Consider the following 18,614-nt stretch of genomic DNA (forward strand, 5'->3'; position numbering starts at 1 on the left):
ATGGTTTCTGCTCTAGCCTGACAGCAGAGGGCGCTGTTTGACACTTTTTGCTGGATCTAGTTTGGCCTGCGTCGCCTTCAAATAAGATCTTTTCAGTTGTCCTGGCAGCTTACGGCCATACCACCCTGAAAACGCCTGATCTCGTCCGATCTCGGAAGCTAAGCAGGGGCGGGCCTGGTTAGTACTTGGATGGGAGACCGCCTGTGAATACCAGGTGCTGTAAGCTTTTTATGGTTTCTGCTCTTGCCTGACAGCAGAGGGCGCTGTTTGACACTTTTTGCTGTAGTCTAGTTTGGCCTGCGTCACTTTCAAATAGGATCTTTTCAGTTGACCTGGCAGCTTAGGCCATACTACCCTGAAAACGCCCGATCTCGTACGATCTCGGAAGCTAAGCAGGGCCGGGCCTGGTTAGTACTTGGATGGGAGACCGCCTGTGAATACCAGGTGCTGTAAGCTTTTTATGGTTTCTGCTCTTGCCTGACAGCAGAGGGCGCTGTTTGACACTTTTTGCTGTAGTCTAGTTTGGCCTGCGTCACCTTCAAATAGGATCTTTTCAGTTGACCTGGCAGCTTACGGCCATACTACCCTGAAAACGCCCGATCTCGTCCGATCTCGGAAGCCAAGCAGGTGCGGGCCTGGTTAGTACTTGGATGGGAGACCGCCTGGGAATACCAGGTGCTGTAAGCTTTTTATGGTTTCTGCTCTAGCCTGACAGCAGAGGGCGCTGTTTGACATGTTTTGCTGGAGTCTAGTTTGTCCTGCGTCGCCTTCAAATAGGATCTTTTCAGTTGCCTTGGCAGCTTTTGGCCATACTACCCTGAAAACGCCTGATCTCGGAAGCTAAGCAGGGGAGGGCCTGGTTAGTACTTGGATGGGAGACCGCCTGGGAATACCAGGTGCTGTAAGCTTTTTATGGTTTTTGCTCTAGCCTGACAGCAGAGGGCGCTGTTTGACACTTTTTGCTGGATCTAGTTTGGCCTGCGTCGCCTTCAAATAAGATCTTTTCAGTTGTCCTGGCAGCTTACGGCCATACCACCCTGAAAACGCCTGATCTCGTCCGATCTCGGAAGCTAAGCAGGGGCGGGCCTGGTTAGTACTTGGATGGGAGACCGCCTGGGAATACCAGGTGCTGTAAGCTTTTTATGGTTTCTGCTCTTGCCTGACAGCAGAGGGCGCTGTTTGACACTTTTTGCTGTAGTCTAGTTTGGCCTGCGTCACTTTCAAATAGGATCTTTTCAGTTGACCTGGCAGCTTAGGCCATACTACCCTGAAAACGCCCGATCTCGTACGATCTCGGAAGCTAAGCAGGGCCGGGCCTGGTTAGTACTTGGATGGGAGACCGCCTGTGAATACCAGGTGCTGTAAGCTTTTTATGGTTTCTGCTCTTGCCTGACAGCAGAGGGCGCTGTTTGACACTTTTTGCTGTAGTCTAGTTTGGCCTGCGTCACCTTCAAATAGGATCTTTTCAGTTGACCTGGCAGCTTACGGCCATACTACCCTGAAAACGCCCGATCTCGTCCGATCTCGGAAGCTAAGCAGGGGCGGGCCTGGTTAGTACTTGGATGGGAGACCGCCTGGGAATACCAGGTGCTGTAAGCTTTTTATGGTTTCTGCTCTAGCCTGACAGCAGAGGGCGCTGTTTGACATGTTTTGCTGGAGTCTAGTTTGTCCTGCGTCGCCTTCAAATAGGATCTTTTCAGTTGCCTTGGCAGCTTTTGGCCATACTACCCTGAAAACGCCTGATCTCGGAAGCTAAGCAGGGGCGGGCCTGGTTAGTACTTGGATGGGAGACCGCCTGGGAATACCAGGTGCTGTAAGCTCTTTATGGTTTCTGCTCTAGCCTGACAGCAGAGGGCGCTGTTTGACACTTTTTGCTGGATCTAGTTTGGCCTGCGTCGCCTTCAAATAAGATCTTTTCAGTTGTCCTGGCAGCTTACGGCCATACTACCCTGAAAACGCCCGATCTCGTCCGATCTCGGAAGCTAAGCAGGGGTGGGCCTGGTTAGTACTTGGATGGGAGACCGCCTGGCAATACCAGGTGCTGTAAGCCTTTTATGGTTTCTGCTCTTGCCTGACAGCAGAGGGCGCTGTTTGACACTTTTTGCTGGAGTCTAGTTTGGCCTGCGTCGCCTTCAAATAGGATCTTTTCATTTGCCCTGGCAGCTTACGGCCATACTACCCTGAAAACGCCCGATCTCGTCCGATCTCGGAAGCTAAGCAGGGGCGGGCCTGGTTAGTACTTGGATGGGAGACCACCTGGGAATACCAGGTGCTGTACGCTTTTTATGGTTTCTGCTCTTGCCTGACAGCAGAGGGCGCTGTTTGACACTTTTTGCTGGAGTCTAGTTTGTCCTGCGTCGCCTTCAAATAGGATCTTTTCAGTTGCCTTGGCAGCTTTTGGCCATACTACCCTGAAAACGCCCGATCTCGGAAGCTAAGCAGGGGCGGGCCTGGTTATACTTGGATGGGAGACCGCCTGGGAATACCAGGTGCTGTAAGCTTTTTATGGTTTCTGCTCTTGCCTGACAGCAGAGGGCGCTGTTTGACATGTTTTGCTGGAGTCTAGTTTGGCCTGCGTCACCTTCAAATAGGATTTTTTCAGTTGACCTGGCAGCTTACGGCCATACTACCTTGAAAACGCCCGATCTCGTCCGATCTCGGAAGCTAAGCACGGGCGGGCCTGGTTAGTACTTGAATGGGAGACCGCCTGGGAATACCAGGTGCTGTAAGCTTTTTATGGTTTCTGCTCTTGCCTAACAGCAGAGGGCGCTGTTTGACACTTTTTGCTGGAGTCTAGTTTGGCCTGCGTCGCCTTCAAATAGGATCTTTTCAGTTGCCCTGGCAGCTTACGGCCATACTACCCTGAAAACGCCCGGTCTCGTCCGATCTCGGAAGCTAAGCAGGGGCGGGCCTGGTTAGTACTTGGATGGGAGACCGCCTGGGAATACCAGGTGCTGTAAGCTTTTTATGGTTTCTGCTCTTGCCTGACAGCAGAGGGCGCTGTTTGACACTTTTTGCTGGAGTCTAGTTTGGCCTGCGTCTTCTTCAAATAGGATCTTTTCAGTTGACCTGGCAGCTTATGGCCATACTACCCTGAAAACGCCCGATCTCGTCCGATCTCGGAAGCTAAGCAGGGGTGGGCCTGGTTAGTACTTGGATGGGAGACCGCCTGGGAATACCAGGTGCTGTAAGCTTTTTATGGTTTCTGCTCTAGCCTGACAGCAGAGGGCGCTGTTTGACACTTTTTGCTGGATCTAGTTTGGCCTGCGTCGCCTTCAAATAAGATCTTTTCAGTTGTCCTGGCAGCTTACGGCCATACTACCCTGAAAACGCCCGATCTCGGAAGCTAAGCAGGGGCGGGCCTGGTTAGTACTTGGATGGGAGACCGCCTGGGAATACCAGGTGCTGTAAGCTTTTTATGGTTTCTGCTCTTGCCTGACAGCAGAGGGCGCTGTTTGACACTTTTTGCTGGAGTCTAGTTTGGCCTGCGTCGCCTTCAAATAGGATCTTTTCAGTTGACCTGGCAGCTTACGGCCATACTACCCTGAAAACGCCCGATCTCTTCCGATCTCAGAAGCTAAGCAGGGGCGGGCCTGGTTAGTACTTGGATGGGAGACCGCCTGGGAATACCAGGTGCTGTAAGCTTTTTATGGTTTCTGCTCTTGCTTGACAGCAGAGGGCGCTATTTGACACTTTTTGCTGGCTCTAGTTTGGCCTGCGTCGCCTTCAAATAGGATCTTTTCAGTTGATGTGGCAGCTTACGGCCATACTACCCTGAAAACGCCCGATCTCGTCCGATCTCGGAAGCTAAGCAGGGGCGGGCCTGGTTAGTACTTGGATGGGAGACCGCCTGGGAATACCAGGTGCTGTAAGCTTTTTATGGTTTCTGCTCTTGCCTGACAGCAGAGGGCGCTGTTTGACACTTTTTGCTGGAGTCTAGTTTGGCCTGCGTCGCCTTCAAATAGGATCTTTACAGTTGCCCTGGCAGCTTACGGCCACACTACCCTGAAAACGCCTGATCTCGGAAGCTAAGCAGGGGAGGGCCTGGTTAGTACTTGGATGGGAGACCGCCTGGGAATACCAGGTGCTGTAAGCTTTTTATGGTTTCTGCTCTAGCCTGACAGCAGAGGGCGCTGTTTGACACTTTTTGCTGGATCTAGTTTGGCCTGCGTCGCCTTCAAATAAGATCTTTTCAGTTGTCCTGGCAGCTTACGGCCATACCACCCTGAAAACGCCTGATCTCGTCCGATCTCGGAAGCTAAGCAGGGGCGGGCCTGGTTAGTACTTGGATGGGAGACCGCCTGTGAATACCAGGTGCTGTAAGCTTTTTATGGTTTCTGCTCTTGCCTGACAGCAGAGGGCGCTGTTTGACACTTTTTGCTGTAGTCTAGTTTGGCCTGCGTCACTTTCAAATAGGATCTTTTCAGTTGACCTGGCAGCTTAGGCCATACTACCCTGAAAACGCCCGATCTCGTACGATCTCGGAAGCTAAGCAGGGCCGGGCCTGGTAAGTACTTGGATGGGAGACCGCCTGTGAATACCAGGTGCTGTAAGCTTTTTATGGTTTCTGCTCTTGCCTGACAGCAGAGGGCGCTGTTTGACACTTTTTGCTGTAGTCTAGTTTGGCCTGCGTCACCTTCAAATAGGATCTTTTCAGTTGACCTGGCAGCTTACGGCCATACTACCCTGAAAACGCCCGATCTCGTCCGATCTCGGAAGCTAAGCAGGGGCGGGCCTGGTTAGTACTTGGATGGGAGACCGCCTGGGAATACCAGGTGCTGTAAGCTTTTTATGGTTTCTGCTCTAGCCTGACAGCAGAGGGCGCTGTTTGACATGTTTTGCTGCAGTCTAGTTTGTCCTGCGTCGCCTTCAAATAGGATCTTTTCAGTTGCCTTGGCAGCTTTTGGCCATACTACCCTGAAAACGCCTGATCTCGGAAGCTAAGCAGGGGAGGGCCTGGTTAGTACTTGGATGGGAGACCGCCTGGGAATACCAGGTGCTGTAAGCTTTTTATGGTTTTTGCTCTAGCCTGACAGCAGAGGGCGCTGTTTGACACTTTTTGCTGGATCTAGTTTGGCCTGCGTCGCCTTCAAATAAGATCTTTTCAGTTGTCCTGGCAGCTTACGGCCATACCACCCTGAAAACGCCTGATCTCGTCCGATCTCGGAAGCTAAGCAGGGGCGGGCCTGGTTAGTACTTGGATGGGAGACCGCCTGGGAATACCAGGTGCTGTAAGCTTTTTATGGTTTCTGCTCTTGCCTGACAGCAGAGGGCGCTGTTTGACACCTTTTGCTGGAGTCTAGTTTGGCCTGCGTCGCCTTCAAATAGGATCTTTTCAGTTGATGTGGCAGCTTACGGCCATACTACCCTGAAAACGCCCGATCTCGTCCGATCTCGGAAGCTAAGCAGGGGCGAGCCTGGTTAGTACTTGGATGGGAGACCGCCTGGGAATACCAGGTGCTGTAAGCTTTTCATGGTTTCTGCTCTTGCCTGACAGCAGAGGGCGCTGTTTGACATGTTTTGCTGGAGTCTAGTTTGGCCTGCGTCACCTTCAAATAGGATATTTTCAGTTGACCTGGCCGCTTACGGCCATACTACCCTGAAAACGCCCGATCTCGGAAGCTAAGCAGGGGCGGGCCTGGTTAGTACTTGGATGGGAGACCGCCTGGGAATACCAGGTGCTGTAAGCTCTTTATGGTTTCTGCTCTAGCCTGACAGCAGAGGGCGCTGTTTGACACTTTTTGCTGGATCTAGTTTGGCCTGCGTCGCCTTCAAATAAGATCTTTTCAGTTGTCCTGGCAGCTTACGGCCATACTACCCTGAAAACGCCCGATCTCGTCCGATCTCGGAAGCTAAGCAGGGGTGGGCCTGGTTAGTACTTGGATGGGAGACCGCCTGGCAATACCAGGTGCTGTAAGCCTTTTATGGTTTCTGCTCTTGCCTGACAGCAGAGGGCGCTGTTTGACACTTTTTGCTGGAGTCTAGTTTGGCCTGCGTCGCCTTCAAATAGGATCTTTTCATTTGCCCTGGCAGCTTACGGCCATACTACCCTGAAAACGCCCGATCTCGTCCGATCTCGGAAGCTAAGCAGGGGCGGGCCTGGTTAGTACTTGGATGGGAGACCACCTGGGAATACCAGGTGCTGTACGCTTTTTATGGTTTCTGCTCTTGCCTGACAGCAGAGGGCGCTGTTTGACACTTTTTGCTGGAGTCTAGTTTGTCCTGCGTCGCCTTCAAATAGGATCTTTTCAGTTGCCTTGGCAGCTTTTGGCCATACTACCCTGAAAACGCCCGATCTCGGAAGCTAAGCAGGGGCGGGCCTGGTTATACTTGGATGGGAGACCGCCTGGGAATACCAGGTGCTGTAAGCTTTTTATGGTTTCTGCTCTTGCCTGACAGCAGAGGGCGCTGTTTGACATGTTTTGCTGGAGTCTAGTTTGGCCTGCGTCACCTTCAAATAGGATTTTTTCAGTTGACCTGGCAGCTTACGGCCATACTACCTTGAAAACGCCCGATCTCGTCCGATCTCGGAAGCTAAGCACGGGCGGGCCTGGTTAGTACTTGAATGGGAGACCGCCTGGGAATACCAGGTGCTGTAAGCTTTTTATGGTTTCTGCTCTTGCCTAACAGCAGAGGGCGCTGTTTGACACTTTTTGCTGGAGTCTAGTTTGGCCTGCGTCGCCTTCAAATAGGATCTTTTCAGTTGCCCTGGCAGCTTACGGCCATACTACCCTGAAAACGCCCGGTCTCGTCCGATCTCGGAAGCTAAGCAGGGGCGGGCCTGGTTAGTACTTGGATGGGAGACCGCCTGGGAATACCAGGTGCTGTAAGCTTTTTATGGTTTCTGCTCTTGCCTGACAGCAGAGGGCGCTGTTTGACACTTTTTGCTGGAGTCTAGTTTGGCCTGCGTCTTCTTCAAATAGGATCTTTTCAGTTGACCTGGCAGCTTATGGCCATACTACCCTGAAAACGCCCGATCTCGTCCGATCTCGGAAGCTAAGCAGGGGTGGGCCTGGTTAGTACTTGGATGGGAGACCGCCTGGGAATACCAGGTGCTGTAAGCTTTTTATGGTTTCTGCTCTAGCCTGACAGCAGAGGGCGCTGTTTGACACTTTTTGCTGGATCTAGTTTGGCCTGCGTCGCCTTCAAATAAGATCTTTTCAGTTGTCCTGGCAGCTTACGGCCATACTACCCTGAAAACGCCCGATCTCGGAAGCTAAGCAGGGGCGGGCCTGGTTAGTACTTGGATGGGAGACCGCCTGGGAATACCAGGTGCTGTAAGCTTTTTATGGTTTCTGCTCTTGCCTGACAGCAGAGGGCGCTGTTTGACACTTTTTGCTGGAGTCTAGTTTGGCCTGCGTCGCCTTCAAATAGGATCTTTTCAGTTGACCTGGCAGCTTACGGCCATACTACCCTGAAAACGCCCGATCTCTTCCGATCTCAGAAGCTAAGCAGGGGCGGGCCTGGTTAGTACTTGGATGGGAGACCGCCTGGGAATACCAGGTGCTGTAAGCTTTTTATGGTTTCTGCTCTTGCCTGACAGCAGAGGGCGCTATTTGACACTTTTTGCTGGCTCTAGTTTGGCCTGCGTCGCCTTCAAATAGGATCTTTTCAGTTGCCTTGGCAGCTTTTGGCCATACTACCCTGAAAACGCCTGATCTCGGAAGCTAAGCAGGGGAGGGCCTGGTTAGTACTTGGATGGGAGACCGCCTGGGAATACCAGGTGCTGTAAGCTTTTTATGGTTTCTGCTCTAGCCTGACAGCAGAGGGCGCTGTTTGACACTTTTTGCTGGATCTAGTTTGGCCTGCGTCGCCTTCAAATAAGATCTTTTCAGTTGTCCTGGCAGCTTACGGCCATACCACCCTGAAAACGCCTGATCTCGGAAGCTAAGCAGGGGAGGGCCTGGTTAGTACTTGGATGGGAGACCGCCTGGGAATACCAGGTGCTGTAAGCTTTTTATGGTTTCTGCTCTTGCCTGACAGCAGAGGGCGCTGTTTGACACCTTTTGCTGGAGTCTAGTTTGGCCTGCGTCGCCTTCAAATAGGATCTTTTCAGTTGATGTGGCAGCTTACGGCCATACTACCCTGAAAACGCCCGATCTCGTCCGATCTCGGAAGCTAAGCAGGGGCGAGCCTGGTTAGTACTTGGATGGGAGACCGCCTGGGAATACCAGGTGCTGTAAGCTTTTCATGGTTTCTGCTCTTGCCTGACAGCAGAGGGCGCTGTTTGACATGTTTTGCTGGAGTCTAGTTTGGCCTGCGTCACCTTCAAATAGGATATTTTCAGTTGACCTGGCCGCTTACGGCCATACTACCCTGAAAACGCCCGATCTCGGAAGCTAAGCAGGGGCGGGCCTGGTTAGTACTTGGATGGGAGACCGCCTGGGAATACCAGGTGCTGTAAGCTCTTTATGGTTTCTGCTCTAGCCTGACAGCAGAGGGCGCTGTTTGACACTTTTTGCTGGATCTAGTTTGGCCTGCGTCGCCTTCAAATAAGATCTTTTCAGTTGTCCTGGCAGCTTACGGCCATACTACCCTGAAAACGCCCGATCTCGTCCGATCTCGGAAGCTAAGCAGGGGCGGGCCTGGTTAGTACTTGGATGGGAGACCACCTGGGAATACCAGGTGCTGTACGCTTTTTATGGTTTCTGCTCTTGCCTGACAGCAGAGGGCGCTGTTTGACACTTTTTGCTGGAGTCTAGTTTGTCCTGCGTCGCCTTCAAATAGGATCTTTTCAGTTGCCTTGGCAGCTTTTGGCCATACTACCCTGAAAACGCCCGATCTCGGAAGCTAAGCAGGGGCGGGCCTGGTTATACTTGGATGGGAGACCGCCTGGGAATACCAGGTGCTGTAAGCTTTTTATGGTTTCTGCTCTTGCCTGACAGCAGAGGGCGCTGTTTGACATGTTTTGCTGGAGTCTAGTTTGGCCTGCGTCACCTTCAAATAGGATTTTTTCAGTTGACCTGGCAGCTTACGGCCATACTACCTTGAAAACGCCCGATCTCGTCCGATCTCGGAAGCTAAGCACGGGCGGGCCTGGTTAGTACTTGAATGGGAGACCGCCTGGGAATACCAGGTGCTGTAAGCTTTTTATGGTTTCTGCTCTTGCCTAACAGCAGAGGGCGCTGTTTGACACTTTTTGCTGGAGTCTAGTTTGGCCTGCGTCGCCTTCAAATAGGATCTTTTCAGTTGCCCTGGCAGCTTACGGCCATACTACCCTGAAAACGCCCGGTCTCGTCCGATCTCGGAAGCTAAGCAGGGGCGGGCCTGGTTAGTACTTGGATGGGAGACCGCCTGGGAATACCAGGTGCTGTAAGCTTTTTATGGTTTCTGCTCTTGCCTGACAGCAGAGGGCGCTGTTTGACACTTTTTGCTGGAGTCTAGTTTGGCCTGCGTCTTCTTCAAATAGGATCTTTTCAGTTGACCTGGCAGCTTATGGCCATACTACCCTGAAAACGCCCGATCTCGTCCGATCTCGGAAGCTAAGCAGGGGTGGGCCTGGTTAGTACTTGGATGGGAGACCGCCTGGGAATACCAGGTGCTGTAAGCTTTTTATGGTTTCTGCTCTAGCCTGACAGCAGAGGGCGCTGTTTGACACTTTTTGCTGGATCTAGTTTGGCCTGCGTCGCCTTCAAATAAGATCTTTTCAGTTGTCCTGGCAGCTTACGGCCATACTACCCTGAAAACGCCCGATCTCGGAAGCTAAGCAGGGGCGGGCCTGGTTAGTACTTGGATGGGAGACCGCCTGGGAATACCAGGTGCTGTAAGCTTTTTATGGTTTCTGCTCTTGCCTGACAGCAGAGGGCGCTGTTTGACACTTTTTGCTGGAGTCTAGTTTGGCCTGCGTCGCCTTCAAATAGGATCTTTTCAGTTGACCTGGCAGCTTATGGCCATACTACCCTGAAAACGCCCGATCTCGTCCGATCTCGGAAGCTAAGCAGGGGTGGGCCTGGTTAGTACTTGGATGGGAGACCGCCTGGGAATACCAGGTGCTGTAAGCTTTTTATGGTTTCTGCTCTAGCCTGACAGCAGAGGGCGCTGTTTGACACTTTTTGCTGGATCTAGTTTGGCCTGCGTCGCCTTCAAATAAGATCTTTTCAGTTGTCCTGGCAGCTTACGGCCATACTACCCTGAAAACGCCCGATCTCGGAAGCTAAGCAGGGGCGGGCCTGGTTAGTACTTGGATGGGAGACCGCCTGGGAATACCAGGTGCTGTAAGCTTTTTATGGTTTCTGCTCTTGCCTGACAGCAGAGGGCGCTGTTTGACACTTTTTGCTGGAGTCTAGTTTGGCCTGCGTCACCTTCAAATAGGATCTTTTCAGTTGACCTGGCAGCTTACGGCCATACTACCCTGAAAACGCCCGATCTCTTCCGATCTCAGAAGCTAAGCAGGGGCGGGCCTGGTTAGTACTTGGATGGGAGACCGCCTGGGAATACCAGGTGCTGTAAGCTTTTTATGGTTTCTGCTCTTGCCTGACAGCAGAGGGCGCTATTTGACACTTTTTGCTGGCTCTAGTTTGGCCTGCGTCGCCTTCAAATAGGATCTTTTCAGTTGCCTTGGCAGCTTTTGGCCATACTACCCTGAAAACGCCTGATCTCGGAAGCTAAGCAGGGGAGGGCCTGGTTAGTACTTGGATGGGAGACCGCCTGGGAATACCAGGTGCTGTAAGCTTTTTATGGTTTCTGCTCTAGCCTGACAGCAGAGGGCGCTGTTTGACACTTTTTGCTGGATCTAGTTTGGCCTGCGTCGCCTTCAAATAAGATCTTTTCAGTTGTCCTGGCAGCTTACGGCCATACCACCCTGAAAACGCCTGATCTCGGAAGCTAAGCAGGGGAGGGCCTGGTTAGTACTTGGATGGGAGACCGCCTGGGAATACCAGGTGCTGTAAGCTTTTTATGGTTTCTGCTCTTGCCTGACAGCAGAGGGCGCTGTTTGACACCTTTTGCTGGAGTCTAGTTTGGCCTGCGTCGCCTTCAAATAGGATCTTTTCAGTTGATGTGGCAGCTTACGGCCATACTACCCTGAAAACGCCCGATCTCGTCCGATCTCGGAAGCTAAGCAGGGGCGAGCCTGGTTAGTACTTGGATGGGAGACCGCCTGGGAATACCAGGTGCTGTAAGCTTTTCATGGTTTCTGCTCTTGCCTGACAGCAGAGGGCGCTGTTTGACATGTTTTGCTGGAGTCTAGTTTGGCCTGCGTCACCTTCAAATAGGATATTTTCAGTTGACCTGGCCGCTTACGGCCATACTACCCTGAAAACGCCCGATCTCGGAAGCTAAGCAGGGGCGGGCCTGGTTAGTACTTGGATGGGAGACCGCCTGGGAATACCAGGTGCTGTAAGCTCTTTATGGTTTCTGCTCTAGCCTGACAGCAGAGGGCGCTGTTTGACACTTTTTGCTGGATCTAGTTTGGCCTGCGTCGCCTTCAAATAAGATCTTTTCAGTTGTCCTGGCAGCTTACGGCCATACTACCCTGAAAACGCCCGATCTCGTCCGATCTCGGAAGCTAAGCAGGGGCGGGCCTGGTTAGTACTTGGATGGGAGACCACCTGGGAATACCAGGTGCTGTACGCTTTTTATGGTTTCTGCTCTTGCCTGACAGCAGAGGGCGCTGTTTGACACTTTTTGCTGGAGTCTAGTTTGTCCTGCGTCGCCTTCAAATAGGATCTTTTCAGTTGCCTTGGCAGCTTTTGGCCATACTACCCTGAAAACGCCCGATCTCGGAAGCTAAGCAGGGGCGGGCCTGGTTATACTTGGATGGGAGACCGCCTGGGAATACCAGGTGCTGTAAGCTTTTTATGGTTTCTGCTCTTGCCTGACAGCAGAGGGCGCTGTTTGACATGTTTTGCTGGAGTCTAGTTTGGCCTGCGTCACCTTCAAATAGGATTTTTTCAGTTGACCTGGCAGCTTACGGCCATACTACCTTGAAAACGCCCGATCTCGTCCGATCTCGGAAGCTAAGCACGGGCGGGCCTGGTTAGTACTTGAATGGGAGACCGCCTGGGAATACCAGGTGCTGTAAGCTTTTTATGGTTTCTGCTCTTGCCTAACAGCAGAGGGCGCTGTTTGACACTTTTTGCTGGAGTCTAGTTTGGCCTGCGTCGCCTTCAAATAGGATCTTTTCAGTTGCCCTGGCAGCTTACGGCCATACTACCCTGAAAACGCCCGGTCTCGTCCGATCTCGGAAGCTAAGCAGGGGCGGGCCTGGTTAGTACTTGGATGGGAGACCGCCTGGGAATACCAGGTGCTGTAAGCTTTTTATGGTTTCTGCTCTTGCCTGACAGCAGAGGGCGCTGTTTGACACTTTTTGCTGGAGTCTAGTTTGGCCTGCGTCTTCTTCAAATAGGATCTTTTCAGTTGACCTGGCAGCTTATGGCCATACTACCCTGAAAACGCCCGATCTCGTCCGATCTCGGAAGCTAAGCAGGGGTGGGCCTGGTTAGTACTTGGATGGGAGACCGCCTGGGAATACCAGGTGCTGTAAGCTTTTTATGGTTTCTGCTCTAGCCTGACAGCAGAGGGCGCTGTTTGACACTTTTTGCTGGATCTAGTTTGGCCTGCGTCGCCTTCAAATAAGATCTTTTCAGTTGTCCTGGCAGCTTACGGCCATACTACCCTGAAAACGCCCGATCTCGGAAGCTAAGCAGGGGCGGGCCTGGTTAGTACTTGGATGGGAGACCGCCTGGGAATACCAGGTGCTGTAAGCTTTTTATGGTTTCTGCTCTTGCCTGACAGCAGAGGGCGCTGTTTGACACTTTTTGCTGGAGTCTAGTTTGGCCTGCGTCGCCTTCAAATAGGATCTTTTCAGTTGACCTGGCAGCTTACGGCCATACTACCCTGAAAACGCCCGATCTCTTCCGATCTCAGAAGCTAAGCAGGGGCGGGCCTGGTTAGTACTTGGATGGGAGACCGCCTGGGAATACCAGGTGCTGTAAGCTTTTTATGGTTTCTGCTCTTGCTTGACAGCAGAGGGCGCTATTTGACACTTTTTGCTGGCTCTAGTTTGGCCTGCGTCGCCTTCAAATAGGATCTTTTCAGTTGATGTGGCAGCTTACGGCCATACTACCCTGAAAACGCCCGATCTCGTCCGATCTCGGAAGCTAAGCAGGGGCGGGCCTGGTTAGTACTTGGATGGGAGACCGCCTGGGAATACCAGGTGCTGTAAGCTTTTTATGGTTTCTGCTCTTGCCTGACAGCAGAGGGCGCTGTTTGACACTTTTTGCTGGAGTCTAGTTTGGCCTGCGTCGCCTTCAAATAGGATCTTTACAGTTGCCCTGGCAGCTTACGGCCACACTACCCTGAAAACGCCTGATCTCGGAAGCTAAACAGGGGAGGGCCTGGTTAGTACTTGGATGGGAGACCGCCTGGGAATACCAGGTGCTGTAAGCTTTTTATGGTTTCTGCTCTAGCCTGACAGCAGAGGGCGCTGTTTGACACTTTTTGCTGGATCTAGTTTGGCCTGCGTCGCCTTCAAATAAGATCTTTTCAGTTGTCCTGGCAGCTTACGGCCATACCACCCTGAAAACGCCTGATCTCGTCCGATCTCGGAAGCTAAGCAGGGGCGGGCCTGGTTAGTACTTGGATGGGAGACCGCCTGTGAATACCAGGTGCTGTAAGCTTTTTATGGTTTCTGCTCTTGCCTGACAGCAGAGGGCGCTGTTTGACACTTTTTGCTGTAGTCTAGTTTGGCCTGCGTCACTTTCAAATAGGATCTTTTCAGTTGACCTGGCAGCTTAGGCCATACTACCCTGAAAACGCCCGATCTCGTACGATCTCGGAAGCTAAGCAGGGCCGGGCCTGGTTAGTACTTGGATGGGAGACCGCCTGTGAATACCAGGTGCTGTAAGCTTTTTATGGTTTCTGCTCTTGCCTGACAGCAGAGGGCGCTGTTTGACACTTTTTGCTGTAGTCTAGTTTGGCCTGCGTCACCTTCAAATAGGATCTTTTCAGTTGACCTGGCAGCTTACGGCCATACTACCCTGAAAACGCCCGATCTCGTCCGATCTCGGAAGCTAAGCAGGGGCGGGCCTGGTTAGTACTTGGATGGGAGACCGCCTGGGAATACCAGGTGCTGTAAGCTTTTTATGGTTTCTGCTCTAGCCTGACAGCAGAGGGCGCTGTTTGACATGTTTTGCTGCAGTCTAGTTTGTCCTGCGTCGCCTTCAAATAGGATCTTTTCAGTTGCCTTGGCAGCTTTTGGCCATACTACCCTGAAAACGCCTGATCTCGGAAGCTAAGCAGGGGAGGGCCTGGTTAGTACTTGGATGGGAGACCGCCTGGGAATACCAGGTGCTGTAAGCTTTTTATGGTTTTTGCTCTAGCCTGACAGCAGAGGGCGCTGTTTGACACTTTTTGCTGGATCTAGTTTGGCCTGCGTCGCCTTCAAATAAGATCTTTTCAGTTGTCCTGGCAGCTTACGGCCATACCACCCTGAAAACGCCTGATCTCGTCCGATCTCGGAAGCTAAGCAGGGGCGGGCCTGGTTAGTACTTGGATGGGAGACCGCCTGGGAATACCAGGTGCTGTAAGCTTTTTATGGTTTCTGCTCTTGCCTGACAGCAGAGGGCGCTGTTTGACACCTTTTGCTGGAGTCTAGTTTGGCCTGCGTCGCCTTCAAATAGGATCTTTTCAGTTGATGTGGCAGCTTACGGCCATACTACCCTGAAAACGCCCGATCTCGTCCGATCTCGGAAGCTAAGCAGGGGCGAGCCTGGTTAGTACTTGGATGGGAGACCGCCTGGGAATACCAGGTGCTGTAAGCTTTTCATGGTTTCTGCTCTTGCCTGACAGCAGAGGGCGCTGTTTGACATGTTTTGCTGGAGTCTAGTTTGGCCTGCGTCACCTTCAAATAGGATATTTTCAGTTGACCTGGCCGCTTACGGCCATACTACCCTGAAAACGCCCGATCTCGGAAGCTAAGCAGGGGCGGGCCTGGTTAGTACTTGGATGGGAGACCGCCTGGGAATACCAGGTGCTGTAAGCTCTTTATGGTTTCTGCTCTAGCCTGACAGCAGAGGGCGCTGTTTGACACTTTTTGCTGGATCTAGTTTGGCCTGCGTCGCCTTCAAATAAGATCTTTTCAGTTGTCCTGGCAGCTTACGGCCATACTACCCTGAAAACGCCCGATCTCGTCCGATCTCGGAAGCTAAGCAGGGGTGGGCCTGGTTAGTACTTGGATGGGAGACCGCCTGGCAATACCAGGTGCTGTAAGCCTTTTATGGTTTCTGCTCTTGCCTGACAGCAGAGGGCGCTGTTTGACACTTTTTGCTGGAGTCTAGTTTGGCCTGCGTCGCCTTCAAATAGGATCTTTTCATTTGCCCTGGCAGCTTACGGCCATACTACCCTGAAAACGCCCGATCTCGTCCGATCTCGGAAGCTAAGCAGGGGCGGGCCTGGTTAGTACTTGGATGGGAGACCACCTGGGAATACCAGGTGCTGTAAGCTTTTTATGGTTTCTGCTCTTGCCTGACAGCAGAGGGCGCTGTTTGACACTTTTTGCTGGAGTCTAGTTTGTCCTGCGTCGCCTTCAAATAGGATCTTTTCAGTTGCCTTGGCAGCTTTTGGCCATACTACCCTGAAAACGCCCGATCTCGGAAGCTAAGCAGGGGCGGGCCTGGTTATACTTGGATGGGAGACCGCCTGGGAATACCAGGTGCTGTAAGCTTTTTATGGTTTCTGCTCTTGCCTGACAGCAGAGGGCGCTGTTTGACATGTTTTGCTGGAGTCTAGTTTGGCCTGCGTCACCTTCAAATAGGATTTTTTCAGTTGACCTGGCAGCTTACGGCCATACTACCTTGAAAACGCCCGATCTCGTCCGATCTCGGAAGCTAAGCACGGGCGGGCCTGGTTAGTACTTGAATGGGAGACCGCCTGGGAATACCAGGTGCTGTAAGCTTTTTATGGTTTCTGCTCTTGCCTAACAGCAGAGGGCGCTGTTTGACACTTTTTGCTGGAGTCTAGTTTGGCCTGCGTCGCCTTCAAATAGGATCTTTTCAGTTGCCCTGGCAGCTTACGGCCATACTACCCTGAAAACGCCCGGTCTCGTCCGATCTCGGAAGCTAAGCAGGGGCGGGCCTGGTTAGTACTTGGATGGGAGACCGCCTGGGAATACCAGGTGCTGTAAGCTTTTTATGGTTTCTGCTCTTGCCTGACAGCAGAGGGCGCTGTTTGACACTTTTTGCTGGAGTCTAGTTTGGCCTGCGTCTTCTTCAAATAGGATCTTTTCAGTTGACCTGGCAGCTTATGGCCATACTACCCTGAAAACGCCCGATCTCGTCCGATCTCGGAAGCTAAGCAGGGGTGGGCCTGGTTAGTACTTGGATGGGAGACCGCCTGGGAATACCAGGTGCTGTAAGCTTTTTATGGTTTCTGCTCTAGCCTGACAGCAGAGGGCGCTGTTTGACACTTTTTGCTGGATCTAGTTTGGCCTGCGTCGCCTTCAAATAAGATCTTTTCAGTTGTCCTGGCAGCTTACGGCCATACTACCCTGAAAACGCCCGATCTCGGAAGCTAAGCAGGGGCGGGCCTGGTTAGTACTTGGATGGGAGACCGCCTGGGAATACCAGGTGCTGTAAGCTTTTTATGGTTTCTGCTCTTGCCTGACAGCAGAGGGCGCTGTTTGACACTTTTTGCTGGAGTCTAGTTTGGCCTGCGTCGCCTTCAAATAGGATCTTTTCAGTTGACCTGGCAGCTTACGGCCATACTACCCTGAAAACGCCCGATCTCTTCCGATCTCAGAAGCTAAGCAGGGGCGGGCCTGGTTAGTACTTGGATGGGAGACCGCCTGGGAATACCAGGTGCTGTAAGCTTTTTATGGTTTCTGCTCTTGCCTGACAGCAGAGGGCGCTATTTGACACTTTTTGCTGGCTCTAGTTTGGCCTGCGTCGCCTTCAAATAGGATCTTTTCAGTTGCCTTGGCAGCTTTTGGCCATACTACCCTGAAAACGCCTGATCTCGGAAGCTAAGCAGGGGAGGGCCTGGTTAGTACTTGGATGGGAGACCGCCTGGGAATACCAGGTGCTGTAAGCTTTTTATGGTTTCTGCTCTAGCCTGACAGCAGAGGGCGCTGTTTGACACTTTTTGCTGGATCTAGTTTGGCCTGCGTCGCCTTCAAATAAGATCTTTTCAGTTGTCCTGGCAGCTTACGGCCATACCACCCTGAAAACGCCTGATCTCGGAAGCTAAGCAGGGGAGGGCCTGGTTAGTACTTGGATGGGAGACCGCCTGGGAATACCAGGTGCTGTAAGCTTTTTATGGTTTCTGCTCTTGCCTGACAGCAGAGGGCGCTGTTTGACACCTTTTGCTGGAGTCTAGTTTGGCCTGCGTCGCCTTCAAATAGGATCTTTTCAGTTGATGTGGCAGCTTACGGCCATACTACCCTGAAAACGCCCGATCTCGTCCGATCTCGGAAGCTAAGCAGGGGCGAGCCTGGTTAGTACTTGGATGGGAGACCGCCTGGGAATACCAGGTGCTGTAAGCTTTTCATGGTTTCTGCTCTTGCCTGACAGCAGAGGGCGCTGTTTGACATGTTTTGCTGGAGTCTAGTTTGGCCTGCGTCACCTTCAAATAGGATATTTTCAGTTGACCTGGCCGCTTACGGCCATACTACCCTGAAAACGCCCGATCTCGGAAGCTAAGCAGGGGCGGGCCTGGTTAGTACTTGGATGGGAGACCGCCTGGGAATACCAGGTGCTGTAAGCTCTTTATGGTTTCTGCTCTAGCCTGACAGCAGAGGGCGCTGTTTGACACTTTTTGCTGGATCTAGTTTGGCCTGCGTCGCCTTCAAATAAGATCTTTTCAGTTGTCCTGGCAGCTTACGGCCATACTACCCTGAAAACGCCCGATCTCGTCCGATCTCGGAAGCTAAGCAGGGGCGGGCCTGGTTAGTACTTGGATGGGAGACCACCTGGGAATACCAGGTGCTGTACGCTTTTTATGGTTTCTGCTCTTGCCTGACAGCAGAGGGCGCTGTTTGACACTTTTTGCTGGAGTCTAGTTTGTCCTGCGTCGCCTTCAAATAGGATCTTTTCAGTTGCCTTGGCAGCTTTTGGCCATACTACCCTGAAAACGCCCGATCTCGGAAGCTAAGCAGGGGCGGGCCTGGTTATACTTGGATGGGAGACCGCCTGGGAATACCAGGTGCTGTAAGCTTTTTATGGTTTCTGCTCTTGCCTGACAGCAGAGGGCGCTGTTTGACATGTTTTGCTGGAGTCTAGTTTGGCCTGCGTCACCTTCAAATAGGATTTTTTCAGTTGACCTGGCAGCTTACGGCCATACTACCTTGAAAACGCCCGATCTCGTCCGATCTCGGAAGCTAAGCACGGGCGGGCCTGGTTAGTACTTGAATGGGAGACCGCCTGGGAATACCAGGTGCTGTAAGCTTTTTATGGTTTCTGCTCTTGCCTAACAGCAGAGGGCGCTGTTTGACACTTTTTGCTGGAGTCTAGTTTGGCCTGCGTCGCCTTCAAATAGGATCTTTTCAGTTGCCCTGGCAGCTTACGGCCATACTACCCTGAAAACGCCCGGTCTCGTCCGATCTCGGAAGCTAAGCAGGGGCGGGCCTGGTTAGTACTTGGATGGGAGACCGCCTGGGAATACCAGGTGCTGTAAGCTTT

General features: G+C 52.3%; 53 non-coding genes and 29 pseudogenes across 53 annotated transcripts; all 82 read left to right on the forward strand.

Moving 5' to 3' along the window:
• The first annotated feature begins 107 nt into the window (after positions 1-107).
• On the forward strand, positions 108-226 carry LOC131115668 (5S ribosomal RNA). The gene has a single exon (XR_009122943.1). It is a non-coding gene; the product is annotated as a 5S ribosomal RNA (ribosomal RNA).
• Positions 227-338: 112 nt separating this feature from the next.
• LOC131119111 (5S ribosomal RNA) lies at positions 339-456 on the forward strand. Its single transcript, XR_009126238.1, has one exon. It is a non-coding gene; the product is annotated as a 5S ribosomal RNA (ribosomal RNA).
• Positions 457-568: 112 nt separating this feature from the next.
• LOC131117562 (5S ribosomal RNA) lies at positions 569-687 on the forward strand. The gene has a single exon (XR_009124776.1). It is a non-coding gene; the product is annotated as a 5S ribosomal RNA (ribosomal RNA).
• Positions 688-799: 112 nt separating this feature from the next.
• LOC131113634 (5S ribosomal RNA) lies at positions 800-908 on the forward strand (annotated as a pseudogene).
• Positions 909-1,019: 111 nt separating this feature from the next.
• On the forward strand, positions 1,020-1,138 carry LOC131113254 (5S ribosomal RNA). The gene has a single exon (XR_009121475.1). It is a non-coding gene; the product is annotated as a 5S ribosomal RNA (ribosomal RNA).
• A 112-nt stretch (positions 1,139-1,250) lies between these two features.
• On the forward strand, positions 1,251-1,368 carry LOC131119112 (5S ribosomal RNA). The gene has a single exon (XR_009126240.1). It is a non-coding gene; the product is annotated as a 5S ribosomal RNA (ribosomal RNA).
• Positions 1,369-1,480: 112 nt separating this feature from the next.
• Positions 1,481-1,599, forward strand: LOC131114803 (5S ribosomal RNA). Its single transcript, XR_009122105.1, has one exon. It is a non-coding gene; the product is annotated as a 5S ribosomal RNA (ribosomal RNA).
• A 112-nt stretch (positions 1,600-1,711) lies between these two features.
• LOC131113799 (5S ribosomal RNA) lies at positions 1,712-1,820 on the forward strand (annotated as a pseudogene).
• A 111-nt stretch (positions 1,821-1,931) lies between these two features.
• On the forward strand, positions 1,932-2,050 carry LOC131116591 (5S ribosomal RNA). Its single transcript, XR_009123833.1, has one exon. It is a non-coding gene; the product is annotated as a 5S ribosomal RNA (ribosomal RNA).
• A 112-nt stretch (positions 2,051-2,162) lies between these two features.
• LOC131116085 (5S ribosomal RNA) lies at positions 2,163-2,281 on the forward strand. Its single transcript, XR_009123346.1, has one exon. It is a non-coding gene; the product is annotated as a 5S ribosomal RNA (ribosomal RNA).
• A 112-nt stretch (positions 2,282-2,393) lies between these two features.
• On the forward strand, positions 2,394-2,501 carry LOC131114075 (5S ribosomal RNA; annotated as a pseudogene).
• A 112-nt stretch (positions 2,502-2,613) lies between these two features.
• Positions 2,614-2,732, forward strand: LOC131117004 (5S ribosomal RNA). Its single transcript, XR_009124234.1, has one exon. It is a non-coding gene; the product is annotated as a 5S ribosomal RNA (ribosomal RNA).
• Positions 2,733-2,844: 112 nt separating this feature from the next.
• On the forward strand, positions 2,845-2,963 carry LOC131115924 (5S ribosomal RNA). Its single transcript, XR_009123190.1, has one exon. It is a non-coding gene; the product is annotated as a 5S ribosomal RNA (ribosomal RNA).
• Positions 2,964-3,075: 112 nt separating this feature from the next.
• Positions 3,076-3,194, forward strand: LOC131115284 (5S ribosomal RNA). Its single transcript, XR_009122567.1, has one exon. It is a non-coding gene; the product is annotated as a 5S ribosomal RNA (ribosomal RNA).
• A 111-nt stretch (positions 3,195-3,305) lies between these two features.
• Positions 3,306-3,414, forward strand: LOC131111895 (5S ribosomal RNA; annotated as a pseudogene).
• Positions 3,415-3,526: 112 nt separating this feature from the next.
• LOC131117241 (5S ribosomal RNA) lies at positions 3,527-3,645 on the forward strand. Its single transcript, XR_009124464.1, has one exon. It is a non-coding gene; the product is annotated as a 5S ribosomal RNA (ribosomal RNA).
• A 111-nt stretch (positions 3,646-3,756) lies between these two features.
• Positions 3,757-3,875, forward strand: LOC131114804 (5S ribosomal RNA). The gene has a single exon (XR_009122106.1). It is a non-coding gene; the product is annotated as a 5S ribosomal RNA (ribosomal RNA).
• Positions 3,876-3,987: 112 nt separating this feature from the next.
• Positions 3,988-4,096, forward strand: LOC131112803 (5S ribosomal RNA; annotated as a pseudogene).
• A 111-nt stretch (positions 4,097-4,207) lies between these two features.
• On the forward strand, positions 4,208-4,326 carry LOC131115669 (5S ribosomal RNA). The gene has a single exon (XR_009122944.1). It is a non-coding gene; the product is annotated as a 5S ribosomal RNA (ribosomal RNA).
• A 112-nt stretch (positions 4,327-4,438) lies between these two features.
• LOC131111572 (5S ribosomal RNA) lies at positions 4,439-4,556 on the forward strand. The gene has a single exon (XR_009121280.1). It is a non-coding gene; the product is annotated as a 5S ribosomal RNA (ribosomal RNA).
• Positions 4,557-4,668: 112 nt separating this feature from the next.
• Positions 4,669-4,787, forward strand: LOC131114805 (5S ribosomal RNA). The gene has a single exon (XR_009122107.1). It is a non-coding gene; the product is annotated as a 5S ribosomal RNA (ribosomal RNA).
• A 112-nt stretch (positions 4,788-4,899) lies between these two features.
• LOC131113635 (5S ribosomal RNA) lies at positions 4,900-5,008 on the forward strand (annotated as a pseudogene).
• A 111-nt stretch (positions 5,009-5,119) lies between these two features.
• LOC131113267 (5S ribosomal RNA) lies at positions 5,120-5,238 on the forward strand. The gene has a single exon (XR_009121478.1). It is a non-coding gene; the product is annotated as a 5S ribosomal RNA (ribosomal RNA).
• A 112-nt stretch (positions 5,239-5,350) lies between these two features.
• Positions 5,351-5,469, forward strand: LOC131116718 (5S ribosomal RNA). Its single transcript, XR_009123957.1, has one exon. It is a non-coding gene; the product is annotated as a 5S ribosomal RNA (ribosomal RNA).
• Positions 5,470-5,581: 112 nt separating this feature from the next.
• On the forward strand, positions 5,582-5,690 carry LOC131111896 (5S ribosomal RNA; annotated as a pseudogene).
• A 111-nt stretch (positions 5,691-5,801) lies between these two features.
• Positions 5,802-5,920, forward strand: LOC131116592 (5S ribosomal RNA). The gene has a single exon (XR_009123834.1). It is a non-coding gene; the product is annotated as a 5S ribosomal RNA (ribosomal RNA).
• A 112-nt stretch (positions 5,921-6,032) lies between these two features.
• On the forward strand, positions 6,033-6,151 carry LOC131116086 (5S ribosomal RNA). The gene has a single exon (XR_009123347.1). It is a non-coding gene; the product is annotated as a 5S ribosomal RNA (ribosomal RNA).
• Positions 6,152-6,263: 112 nt separating this feature from the next.
• On the forward strand, positions 6,264-6,371 carry LOC131114076 (5S ribosomal RNA; annotated as a pseudogene).
• Positions 6,372-6,483: 112 nt separating this feature from the next.
• On the forward strand, positions 6,484-6,602 carry LOC131117005 (5S ribosomal RNA). The gene has a single exon (XR_009124235.1). It is a non-coding gene; the product is annotated as a 5S ribosomal RNA (ribosomal RNA).
• A 112-nt stretch (positions 6,603-6,714) lies between these two features.
• On the forward strand, positions 6,715-6,833 carry LOC131115925 (5S ribosomal RNA). The gene has a single exon (XR_009123191.1). It is a non-coding gene; the product is annotated as a 5S ribosomal RNA (ribosomal RNA).
• Positions 6,834-6,945: 112 nt separating this feature from the next.
• LOC131115285 (5S ribosomal RNA) lies at positions 6,946-7,064 on the forward strand. Its single transcript, XR_009122568.1, has one exon. It is a non-coding gene; the product is annotated as a 5S ribosomal RNA (ribosomal RNA).
• Positions 7,065-7,175: 111 nt separating this feature from the next.
• LOC131111897 (5S ribosomal RNA) lies at positions 7,176-7,284 on the forward strand (annotated as a pseudogene).
• A 112-nt stretch (positions 7,285-7,396) lies between these two features.
• Positions 7,397-7,515, forward strand: LOC131117242 (5S ribosomal RNA). Its single transcript, XR_009124465.1, has one exon. It is a non-coding gene; the product is annotated as a 5S ribosomal RNA (ribosomal RNA).
• Positions 7,516-7,626: 111 nt separating this feature from the next.
• LOC131113636 (5S ribosomal RNA) lies at positions 7,627-7,735 on the forward strand (annotated as a pseudogene).
• A 111-nt stretch (positions 7,736-7,846) lies between these two features.
• On the forward strand, positions 7,847-7,955 carry LOC131111582 (5S ribosomal RNA; annotated as a pseudogene).
• Positions 7,956-8,067: 112 nt separating this feature from the next.
• Positions 8,068-8,186, forward strand: LOC131116719 (5S ribosomal RNA). The gene has a single exon (XR_009123958.1). It is a non-coding gene; the product is annotated as a 5S ribosomal RNA (ribosomal RNA).
• A 112-nt stretch (positions 8,187-8,298) lies between these two features.
• Positions 8,299-8,407, forward strand: LOC131111898 (5S ribosomal RNA; annotated as a pseudogene).
• Positions 8,408-8,518: 111 nt separating this feature from the next.
• Positions 8,519-8,637, forward strand: LOC131116087 (5S ribosomal RNA). The gene has a single exon (XR_009123348.1). It is a non-coding gene; the product is annotated as a 5S ribosomal RNA (ribosomal RNA).
• A 112-nt stretch (positions 8,638-8,749) lies between these two features.
• LOC131114078 (5S ribosomal RNA) lies at positions 8,750-8,857 on the forward strand (annotated as a pseudogene).
• A 112-nt stretch (positions 8,858-8,969) lies between these two features.
• On the forward strand, positions 8,970-9,088 carry LOC131117006 (5S ribosomal RNA). The gene has a single exon (XR_009124236.1). It is a non-coding gene; the product is annotated as a 5S ribosomal RNA (ribosomal RNA).
• A 112-nt stretch (positions 9,089-9,200) lies between these two features.
• On the forward strand, positions 9,201-9,319 carry LOC131115926 (5S ribosomal RNA). The gene has a single exon (XR_009123192.1). It is a non-coding gene; the product is annotated as a 5S ribosomal RNA (ribosomal RNA).
• Positions 9,320-9,431: 112 nt separating this feature from the next.
• On the forward strand, positions 9,432-9,550 carry LOC131115286 (5S ribosomal RNA). The gene has a single exon (XR_009122569.1). It is a non-coding gene; the product is annotated as a 5S ribosomal RNA (ribosomal RNA).
• A 111-nt stretch (positions 9,551-9,661) lies between these two features.
• On the forward strand, positions 9,662-9,770 carry LOC131111900 (5S ribosomal RNA; annotated as a pseudogene).
• Positions 9,771-9,882: 112 nt separating this feature from the next.
• Positions 9,883-10,001, forward strand: LOC131115287 (5S ribosomal RNA). Its single transcript, XR_009122570.1, has one exon. It is a non-coding gene; the product is annotated as a 5S ribosomal RNA (ribosomal RNA).
• Positions 10,002-10,112: 111 nt separating this feature from the next.
• On the forward strand, positions 10,113-10,221 carry LOC131111902 (5S ribosomal RNA; annotated as a pseudogene).
• Positions 10,222-10,333: 112 nt separating this feature from the next.
• On the forward strand, positions 10,334-10,452 carry LOC131117243 (5S ribosomal RNA). The gene has a single exon (XR_009124466.1). It is a non-coding gene; the product is annotated as a 5S ribosomal RNA (ribosomal RNA).
• A 111-nt stretch (positions 10,453-10,563) lies between these two features.
• Positions 10,564-10,672, forward strand: LOC131113637 (5S ribosomal RNA; annotated as a pseudogene).
• Positions 10,673-10,783: 111 nt separating this feature from the next.
• Positions 10,784-10,892, forward strand: LOC131111583 (5S ribosomal RNA; annotated as a pseudogene).
• Positions 10,893-11,004: 112 nt separating this feature from the next.
• Positions 11,005-11,123, forward strand: LOC131116720 (5S ribosomal RNA). The gene has a single exon (XR_009123959.1). It is a non-coding gene; the product is annotated as a 5S ribosomal RNA (ribosomal RNA).
• A 112-nt stretch (positions 11,124-11,235) lies between these two features.
• Positions 11,236-11,344, forward strand: LOC131111903 (5S ribosomal RNA; annotated as a pseudogene).
• Positions 11,345-11,455: 111 nt separating this feature from the next.
• Positions 11,456-11,574, forward strand: LOC131116088 (5S ribosomal RNA). Its single transcript, XR_009123349.1, has one exon. It is a non-coding gene; the product is annotated as a 5S ribosomal RNA (ribosomal RNA).
• Positions 11,575-11,686: 112 nt separating this feature from the next.
• On the forward strand, positions 11,687-11,794 carry LOC131114079 (5S ribosomal RNA; annotated as a pseudogene).
• Positions 11,795-11,906: 112 nt separating this feature from the next.
• Positions 11,907-12,025, forward strand: LOC131117007 (5S ribosomal RNA). Its single transcript, XR_009124237.1, has one exon. It is a non-coding gene; the product is annotated as a 5S ribosomal RNA (ribosomal RNA).
• Positions 12,026-12,137: 112 nt separating this feature from the next.
• LOC131115927 (5S ribosomal RNA) lies at positions 12,138-12,256 on the forward strand. Its single transcript, XR_009123193.1, has one exon. It is a non-coding gene; the product is annotated as a 5S ribosomal RNA (ribosomal RNA).
• Positions 12,257-12,368: 112 nt separating this feature from the next.
• Positions 12,369-12,487, forward strand: LOC131115289 (5S ribosomal RNA). The gene has a single exon (XR_009122571.1). It is a non-coding gene; the product is annotated as a 5S ribosomal RNA (ribosomal RNA).
• Positions 12,488-12,598: 111 nt separating this feature from the next.
• Positions 12,599-12,707, forward strand: LOC131111904 (5S ribosomal RNA; annotated as a pseudogene).
• A 112-nt stretch (positions 12,708-12,819) lies between these two features.
• LOC131117244 (5S ribosomal RNA) lies at positions 12,820-12,938 on the forward strand. Its single transcript, XR_009124467.1, has one exon. It is a non-coding gene; the product is annotated as a 5S ribosomal RNA (ribosomal RNA).
• A 111-nt stretch (positions 12,939-13,049) lies between these two features.
• Positions 13,050-13,168, forward strand: LOC131114807 (5S ribosomal RNA). Its single transcript, XR_009122109.1, has one exon. It is a non-coding gene; the product is annotated as a 5S ribosomal RNA (ribosomal RNA).
• A 112-nt stretch (positions 13,169-13,280) lies between these two features.
• Positions 13,281-13,389, forward strand: LOC131113475 (5S ribosomal RNA; annotated as a pseudogene).
• A 111-nt stretch (positions 13,390-13,500) lies between these two features.
• On the forward strand, positions 13,501-13,619 carry LOC131115670 (5S ribosomal RNA). Its single transcript, XR_009122945.1, has one exon. It is a non-coding gene; the product is annotated as a 5S ribosomal RNA (ribosomal RNA).
• Positions 13,620-13,731: 112 nt separating this feature from the next.
• On the forward strand, positions 13,732-13,849 carry LOC131119113 (5S ribosomal RNA). Its single transcript, XR_009126241.1, has one exon. It is a non-coding gene; the product is annotated as a 5S ribosomal RNA (ribosomal RNA).
• A 112-nt stretch (positions 13,850-13,961) lies between these two features.
• On the forward strand, positions 13,962-14,080 carry LOC131114808 (5S ribosomal RNA). The gene has a single exon (XR_009122110.1). It is a non-coding gene; the product is annotated as a 5S ribosomal RNA (ribosomal RNA).
• Positions 14,081-14,192: 112 nt separating this feature from the next.
• Positions 14,193-14,301, forward strand: LOC131113638 (5S ribosomal RNA; annotated as a pseudogene).
• A 111-nt stretch (positions 14,302-14,412) lies between these two features.
• LOC131113278 (5S ribosomal RNA) lies at positions 14,413-14,531 on the forward strand. Its single transcript, XR_009121479.1, has one exon. It is a non-coding gene; the product is annotated as a 5S ribosomal RNA (ribosomal RNA).
• Positions 14,532-14,643: 112 nt separating this feature from the next.
• Positions 14,644-14,762, forward strand: LOC131116721 (5S ribosomal RNA). The gene has a single exon (XR_009123960.1). It is a non-coding gene; the product is annotated as a 5S ribosomal RNA (ribosomal RNA).
• Positions 14,763-14,874: 112 nt separating this feature from the next.
• Positions 14,875-14,983, forward strand: LOC131111905 (5S ribosomal RNA; annotated as a pseudogene).
• Positions 14,984-15,094: 111 nt separating this feature from the next.
• LOC131116593 (5S ribosomal RNA) lies at positions 15,095-15,213 on the forward strand. The gene has a single exon (XR_009123835.1). It is a non-coding gene; the product is annotated as a 5S ribosomal RNA (ribosomal RNA).
• Positions 15,214-15,325: 112 nt separating this feature from the next.
• Positions 15,326-15,444, forward strand: LOC131118648 (5S ribosomal RNA). The gene has a single exon (XR_009125808.1). It is a non-coding gene; the product is annotated as a 5S ribosomal RNA (ribosomal RNA).
• A 112-nt stretch (positions 15,445-15,556) lies between these two features.
• On the forward strand, positions 15,557-15,664 carry LOC131114080 (5S ribosomal RNA; annotated as a pseudogene).
• Positions 15,665-15,776: 112 nt separating this feature from the next.
• LOC131117008 (5S ribosomal RNA) lies at positions 15,777-15,895 on the forward strand. Its single transcript, XR_009124238.1, has one exon. It is a non-coding gene; the product is annotated as a 5S ribosomal RNA (ribosomal RNA).
• Positions 15,896-16,007: 112 nt separating this feature from the next.
• Positions 16,008-16,126, forward strand: LOC131115928 (5S ribosomal RNA). Its single transcript, XR_009123194.1, has one exon. It is a non-coding gene; the product is annotated as a 5S ribosomal RNA (ribosomal RNA).
• A 112-nt stretch (positions 16,127-16,238) lies between these two features.
• On the forward strand, positions 16,239-16,357 carry LOC131115290 (5S ribosomal RNA). Its single transcript, XR_009122572.1, has one exon. It is a non-coding gene; the product is annotated as a 5S ribosomal RNA (ribosomal RNA).
• Positions 16,358-16,468: 111 nt separating this feature from the next.
• On the forward strand, positions 16,469-16,577 carry LOC131111906 (5S ribosomal RNA; annotated as a pseudogene).
• Positions 16,578-16,689: 112 nt separating this feature from the next.
• On the forward strand, positions 16,690-16,808 carry LOC131117246 (5S ribosomal RNA). The gene has a single exon (XR_009124469.1). It is a non-coding gene; the product is annotated as a 5S ribosomal RNA (ribosomal RNA).
• Positions 16,809-16,919: 111 nt separating this feature from the next.
• On the forward strand, positions 16,920-17,028 carry LOC131113639 (5S ribosomal RNA; annotated as a pseudogene).
• Positions 17,029-17,139: 111 nt separating this feature from the next.
• Positions 17,140-17,248, forward strand: LOC131111584 (5S ribosomal RNA; annotated as a pseudogene).
• A 112-nt stretch (positions 17,249-17,360) lies between these two features.
• Positions 17,361-17,479, forward strand: LOC131116723 (5S ribosomal RNA). The gene has a single exon (XR_009123962.1). It is a non-coding gene; the product is annotated as a 5S ribosomal RNA (ribosomal RNA).
• Positions 17,480-17,591: 112 nt separating this feature from the next.
• Positions 17,592-17,700, forward strand: LOC131111907 (5S ribosomal RNA; annotated as a pseudogene).
• Positions 17,701-17,811: 111 nt separating this feature from the next.
• Positions 17,812-17,930, forward strand: LOC131116089 (5S ribosomal RNA). Its single transcript, XR_009123350.1, has one exon. It is a non-coding gene; the product is annotated as a 5S ribosomal RNA (ribosomal RNA).
• Positions 17,931-18,042: 112 nt separating this feature from the next.
• LOC131114081 (5S ribosomal RNA) lies at positions 18,043-18,150 on the forward strand (annotated as a pseudogene).
• A 112-nt stretch (positions 18,151-18,262) lies between these two features.
• On the forward strand, positions 18,263-18,381 carry LOC131117009 (5S ribosomal RNA). The gene has a single exon (XR_009124239.1). It is a non-coding gene; the product is annotated as a 5S ribosomal RNA (ribosomal RNA).
• Positions 18,382-18,493: 112 nt separating this feature from the next.
• On the forward strand, positions 18,494-18,612 carry LOC131115929 (5S ribosomal RNA). Its single transcript, XR_009123195.1, has one exon. It is a non-coding gene; the product is annotated as a 5S ribosomal RNA (ribosomal RNA).
• The last annotated feature ends 2 nt before the right edge of the window (positions 18,613-18,614 follow it).

The sequence above is a fragment of the Doryrhamphus excisus genome, unplaced genomic scaffold, assembly GCF_030265055.1.
Source record: "Doryrhamphus excisus isolate RoL2022-K1 unplaced genomic scaffold, RoL_Dexc_1.0 HiC_scaffold_25, whole genome shotgun sequence".
Taxonomy (NCBI): domain Eukaryota; kingdom Metazoa; phylum Chordata; class Actinopteri; order Syngnathiformes; family Syngnathidae; genus Doryrhamphus; species Doryrhamphus excisus.